The sequence below is a fragment of the Meleagris gallopavo genome, chromosome 1, assembly GCF_000146605.3.
Source record: "Meleagris gallopavo isolate NT-WF06-2002-E0010 breed Aviagen turkey brand Nicholas breeding stock chromosome 1, Turkey_5.1, whole genome shotgun sequence".
Lineage (NCBI taxonomy): Eukaryota > Metazoa > Chordata > Aves > Galliformes > Phasianidae > Meleagris > Meleagris gallopavo.
The window spans coordinates 127,378,686-127,386,112 of NC_015011.2; positions in this window are offsets into that span (position 1 = coordinate 127,378,686).

Here is a 7,427-nt window from a genome sequence, read left to right on the forward strand (position 1 = left end):
ATTTAATACTAAGACCAGGCTGCCCAGGGCCCCATCCTACCTGGCCTTGAACACCTCTAGGGATGGGGCATCCACAACCTCTCTGGGCAGCCTGTTCCATCACCTCACCACTCTCTTGGTAAAGAAATGTCATACATGAGGAAAGCATATGGTTGTTTAATTTGCATGAGGATGAACATAGTATAAAAACAGATATGTTTTGAACAATTGAGCTCCATACTAAAACAGGTGTACCTAATCTATCAGCATTCTTGAAGCCCAAACCATACATGTTCGGCATTGCAGAGATAGATTCTGGATTAATGAAATTGTGTATGTTCATAAATATGCACATACATGCATATAAATATTGGCCTGTCTGAAAATGTAGCTTTTAATTTGGATTCTGCAGATTTCACTGGTTTTAAACAGAGATCTTTAGCTGAGACGTATTGCATGCTAAGAATTATTTGCTATGGATGTTACTTGCCTGTGACAGCAGCTGCTGTCATCACAACAACCATATTGTTTTCATAGAATCATACAGTCATAGAATCATAGAATGGCCTGGGTTGAAAAGGACCACAACGATCACCTAGTTTCAACTCCCCTGCTATGTGCAGGGTCACCAACCACCAGACCAGGCTGCCCAGAGCCCCATCCAGCCTAGCCTTGAATGTCTCCTTGGGCAACCTGTTCCAGTGCGTCACCATCCTTTGTGTGAGTTCAGAACCAGCGAAGATGGCAATGTTCAACATGAGTACATTATGATACTTTGGTAAAGGTAGTATACGTTGCACAGGTAGGAATGGGCTTCATGAGATTTTTTCGTTCTGATTTATGTTGGATTATAGTGATTATAAATTTCTTCTTGCTGTATTATGAATGATTTAACTCTGTGGATTCAGTGGTAGCTGGGTGGGCCATGGCACACAGATACCCGAGGCAATGCACTTCTGTTAAAAGTAGTGGCAATGGCATTGTCTTAGAAATGTACCTGGCTCCAATTCTCTTAAAAATGCCTGGTAAAGATTTATATGCATCTGCTGCACTGTAATACAGTACAGGTGTTAATGATACTTGGAGAAAATGACAAAGAATTAGCTAATAGAAAATCCCTCTAGAGATGTTTCAAATAAGCATTTTGGACTGCTATCCATTTGATTCTCCATTAATGTACACCTGGAATAGCCATTACACTGCTCAGCAGGAAGTTCACTGTTCTCCCATTATGATTTAGTGGTGTTTGACACCTCCTGCTTGTTCGTTTTATGTCACAGTTCCATAAAATGGAAAGCAGTGAAGGACAGGCTTTTGTGTTTTCATCTGCTAATATTGAAGACTTAACCATATTTTCAAGGGAGCAAAAAAAAACCAAACAAAAACATAACACAAAAGATTAACCTCCAATAGGATATATATAAACCATCCCAACCTCAGTGGAGATGTTTATTTAAATATTTCCTTTTTTTTTTTTCTTCCTGTTTTTAAACTATTGTTTCTGTATTTTTAGATGTGAGACAAACAATTTGTACAGAGGTCATGTTGTGGAAGTCTGGTCCAATAAAAAAGTAGTAATTTATCTTTCTAACATCAACACTTTTGAAACCTAAAACTACAGTGGAAAACTATTTGCATGAAAGACTCCAGATTCAAAGGTCTGTGTTACTGGTAATGGCAGACACTTTCTTGTGGACAGCAACAGCCACACCCAGACACTTTGGAGCAAGATTTTTTTTTGGATTTAGCTCACTAAAAATGATTGAATTTCCATTCCAGAAACACTTTCCATGTCTCTCGAATACTGTAAGAGAGCAGTTTTGAGTTATGTGCCTCAGTGCACAGAAGAAATATGCTTATCCACAAAGTTTCTGAATCTCAGCTTTTACTATATTAATTTCTCTCTTTTATTTGAAGGTTCTTAGTTCTAAGCAATTATCAGTGTGAATTTCATGAAAGGTATATTCAAGGCCTGTCTTGTTGCCTTCCTTAAAAAAGTTTGGATGCCAGCCGTGAAACCGTTTCTGCAAATAGTTCTGAGCATCTGTAGCATGGTCCATGGTGATGTTTTTGAACACATGGTGATTAGCATTTCAAAACTGTTGCATAATTTTCTGACTTTCCTCTTGATGAGGTGGAGAGTGACATAAATGGATGTAGTGTCAGAAAGAAGTTATGAACAGACTTCTGATGTTTCTTTCCTCCAAACAATGGAGGCATTTTCACTTACTCATGTGGGTGGGGGGTGGGACAGAGAGCAAGCAGGAGATGGCAGGAGGTAGGGGGTAGGGCCATGTGATGTTCAAGCCCACCATACAGCACTGGGACATCCCTTCTGCTCTTGGAGCACGGCACTGCCATGGCCATCGATAGGCTTCCAGGGACTGTCAGGACATTCTTGAAGTAGAGCACTACAACACATGTGCATCTGCTGTGAATGTCATTGCACTAACATATTTGGGATTGCCCAATCCCACTAGCTCAGACTTCAGCAAAAAGACAGTAAAGATGTGCCACTTAGAAAGCACCAACAAGTAACATTCCATCTTCCCCTCTGCAAATGAAATTTTCCCAGTGGAATAAACTCATTTCCTTGTCTGTTGTTGCACAATTATTTTTAATGCATTAAATACCATTGCAATCCTTCTATTGTGAAACTGAATTTTCAGTAATTTCCATATTGTCACTGTCAGTTGTGTTAACTGTTATTGGAACTAGCAAGATAACCAAAGATGATTTTACTAGCTAAACATTCAGTAAGAAAGCATTTCTGATGCCACAAAACCCTTTAAGATAGAGTCAATTAGTATTTAGACAAAACATGGAATTTTCTTAACATAGAAAATGGCTTGTAAAGCATTACAACTGTCAGTTCAGGACATATCACAGTATCTTCACAGCAGCAATTGTTTTTTCTTCAAGCTGCAGGAAGCAATAAGAAATCTCTTTTAAAGCCTAGGAAGCAGAACAATATTTTCAAATTGTTATTTGCAATAATATTTTTCAACAAAAAGATTTATTTTGGACAAAAATGTTCCCATGGTTCAGACAATCCCCTTTGTTTCACTGTCCAACTTTTCAAAATTATAATGATCATAGAATTCAGTTATGTTGTTTATTATCTTCTTGGGAAACACTCAGGAGCTGCTAAAACAAAAATAATTGTCACTCACCCTGAAAAAAAGAGATCTTGCAATGCAACATACACATACAACTATGTGTTCCTTCTGTGTGGATTGCTGACACGTGAAATATTCAGCATTGAGGGATTGTGGAAATGAAGGTGGCTTTCTGCCACAGTTTCTATCCTTATGGCTATGGAGTCCTCTGCCTAACATAATTAAGGAGGAGGGCTCTGCCAGGTACTCTTTGATTCTGAAGTCCACATCCACGCAGCATAGTCTTGGCTTGACTCTTTCTCAGCTCTGTTAGATGCCCTGTAGTCCTAAGAGGTATGCTGTGATTTTTCTTTTTTTTCAATCTCAAAGTGCACAAAATGCAGAAGATCTGTTCTGCAGACAGAGTTGCGTAGCTGTTGTGGTAACATGATTGCAAGAGAAAATCCCTGCTGAAATTTCCGTCAGTATACAGTGCTGGGTACTGAAACAGCCAAGGGTTGAGAATACTGATAATTGTTGCCTTTGTGTTTGAGACAGAAAGCTTCGCCTGAGGTGATGCACTGTAACAAGTCTGAGGACAGTGTAAAAACTTACTTAGTCTGTCAGGAAAAGTTAAGAAAAGCTTTGCATGATTCAATTTTTTCAAATTAGAAAAGAAAAAATAACCTATATCCAGAAGAAGAGAACAGAACAACTTCGTTTCAGTTGTTCGTTTGTTTTTCATTAGCCAAAGTAAGATTCCACATTGACAAATCAATAAAATATTAATAATTACTTTTCAACCTACCAAGGTGTCAACTGCACAGAAGTAAGAGATCTTTTTCTGAATTCATTAATGTGTACATAGATTAACTGGCACTATAGTCTACTCCTGTAGGCTCAAATCACGTTTGCTGGAGAATAATGAAAATTACTGAATAATAGTCAAAGTAACTGAACAGCTGCAGTGATGTACTGTTCAGCTTGTCCCCAAGAACAACTCTCTAGCTGATGGAGTGAATGCTTCCCTACCACCCATTTTCCACTGATGATGACTGAGCATTCCTGGAGTGTCTGGCTCCACTACAATTCTCCTGTAGCTGTCTTAGATTGGCCAAGGTAAATGTCACTTTTGCACTGTAAGGTTTCATTTCATTTTCAGGGGGATATTTATGAACCATCAACACTAAAAATGCTACTGGTACTGTAATTCTGTGCACTTTGACCTAGTTACATTACAGTGCTGCTAGGGCTTTGGAAGTGCATGAATATCATTGTGTCCTAATTTTACAACAGACCACTGGAGCTGTGGAAGTCAGTGTTGCTTTGACTTTGTTTCTAACACTAGTTCTGGCATTCAGGGAGAATTTCTGCAACAGGATGGGGAGCACTCCCACACCACAAGAGATTTAAGGGATTTCGATCACTCATGGGAGCTGAGAGTTACTAGTCCAAATCTTTTCAGGCAGAGAGGGAAGGTGACCACGGGTCCTACCTTCTTCTTTGACTTCCCACAATTACCAAAGAGGTCATATTGTCTCCATTTGCAGTAAGAGGTAAAAGGAGGAAATTATACACAAAGAAAGAGTTCCTGCTGCATTTTCTATAAAATTCATTTTGGTGAATATACTCTGTAAAAAACCCTCATTTTATTTCATGTAAGCAGGGCAAAACAACACCTAGTTTACGTATTCTCACACAATAAGTAATACTCTTCTACTGCTCACCACCATAGGATGCAGGGGACTATGTCCCTGCCGACAGATCCTAAAGAACTGCGCGGAGGAATTGATAGCTCTAACAGGCATTATGCACCTCTGGTATTGGATGAGACCTCAGGAAAAAAAACCTCTGAGGATTTATACTTTGGATCTGGTGGCACAGCACCAACCTTTACTATTTTTCTATTCGACATTTATTCTTTATATTGCAATGAGCTAAAATGTAGGAATGTCACAAGGCCATTTGGAGTGCACATGCTCTGGAGCTAAAAACTTTGGATCTGAACCCAATCTCCTTATCTTTTTATAAGGACTGTTAAATATGGGAGTTGGATTCAAGCCTATCCCTGATTTATATGTATTTTACATAGCTAAATCTCTATATGTTTAACCATATTTTTTTCTTATTGGCAGCTTTTCTTGAAGAAGATTAATACTGTTCGGCACTTAAGTGCAGTTACAAATATACATAGCTAATAAATATGTCATTTAACCTAACATAAAGTACTATTTTATTTTTGTTTTTAATATGGCTGCTGCTTTACTCTTGTCTGAAGACAGGAGCCACTAGAGGCCACCATACACCTCAGGAAAGGGAGGTTTCCCATGGGAAAAACTTAAAACTCCTTACATTTGAACATAAATGACATCACCTTTCTCATTAAATTTATTTGTAAATTAGCAAAGAAATCTTTGTTTGCAGTTAGGTTTTCATTTCTATCTCATTTATCTCCAGTGGCCCAGTTGTGCATAAGTTCATGGCAACTAACAGGAACTTTTAAAACACTTGCTGTGGACCTCACTTCAGTAAAGTTGTATCCTCTGTGAGTTATTCCTGGATAAAATGAATTGAGTTCAACATCACAGCAAATTAGTCTGCTTTGTGTTTTCAAATAGAAGCCTTCTAAGAGAAGACCATATAATTTTAATAAAAATGTATTTATGCTAAAGCTATAATTGTAATTATGGGGCTTTGCTATGGCTACATTCACTGGAGCTCAGACTTCAAATCTTTAGGATTTTCATGGAAAATATTCTCTTCAGTCTCTCATACGTATAATACGTGTAGTTTCTGCAGGAATTACAGTAAAAATAACATTTAGAAAAGTTATCTTCTTTCTTTGGCTGGGGCTACACATACATTATTTTCCACCTACACCACTTTTCCTTATCCACACATAATTCTCAATTGAATAGTAATTGAAAACACAGAGCATCCTGTATGATTGAGCCCTTTGTTAAAGTCAGAAACAAGAAAACCTATAATCCTGAGTGGAAGGGATTTGTTTTAACCAGTAGGCCATCTAGGTTTATAAGACATAAATACAGCTAGTTGGATCCTTGGGCAGATGTTCAATCCCTAAGCATACTGATGATGCAGTTTCAGTGAACCTAACAAAACTGTTCCTATTGATTCCCGTAATCTAACCAGTAAGAGTAATTAATGGCTATCTTTGGATTTATTGAAGGGTTTCCTGTGAGAATTTTAAAGCTATGTTTGCTGAATTTCTAGTATCTAGCTACTAGAACTCATATTCCAGCCTCTTTTCTTTTCTTTTCTTTTTGTGTGTGTGTGTGTGTGTGTGTGCGCGCGTGTGTGTGTGTGTGTGTGTGTGTGTATCCCATTTCCCATTTTGGATAGTCTGTATAGAACACTGAATGTTTTCTTCCTCAAAATACTTACATTTAGAGCAAATTCTTAGCTTCACCAGACAGATTAAAGATACAAGTCCTTACCAATTTATGTTCGGCATTTGTTGATGGCATAATGAAGCTCCTATTAAAACAAGGTCAAATAATAATATTTCTTAAGCTGAAGGTAGCTTTTCTTTCTTCTCATTATGTTTTGGTCTCTATGTTTAACCAAACAAATAGCCCAACTTTGCAGAACTGAACAGACTTCAGCTGCTATTGCCTTTCTAGAGAAGCCTTGGCCTAAAGAGCTTGTTGAGGGGTCTAATAGAGCTCCTGTTCTGCTATGATTCACACTTGCAGCATGTATCTGTTTCAAACTGGGGCTGTGTCATGGTTTCATGATTTTTGGTTATCAGTATTCCACATCATAACATCACGTAATGCACTGGGGGTTTGACTGCTGATGCTCAAGTTCCTGGTGCCTGTCTGGAGGAGAAGAAGAGCTACATTTCCCCAGGGGGCTTTGCGGTCAGTGAGGAGATATAACTCCCGGCAAGGTCACCTGATGTTCTCTTCTTTGCCTGTGCTTCTCCGTCTGCGCTTCTCTGCCTGAGCTTCTTCATCGGCTCAACTGGACTGCACTTCTCATCTCAGCGTTGTGGTGAGGCCGATCCACCTTCCAGACACACACTCTCTCTCTCTCCTTATATTCTGCTGATACTATATTTAGTAAATTAGTTTGTTTCACCTCAGATTGTTGCCACTGTTTTCAATTATTTTGGGGTCCCCTATTTTCCTTTTCCGGGGGCGCGGATTCACGGATCCCTCCGCCCTTCTAGTCACGGAACCGGGCCGAACCAGCCCGTAAACCGTTGACAGGCTGCCACTTTGACAGTCTGAGACAAATCTAGAATCATAGAATCACAGAATCATAGAACCATAGAATGGCTTGGGTTGGAAGGGACCTCAAGGATCATCAAGCTCCAACCCCCCT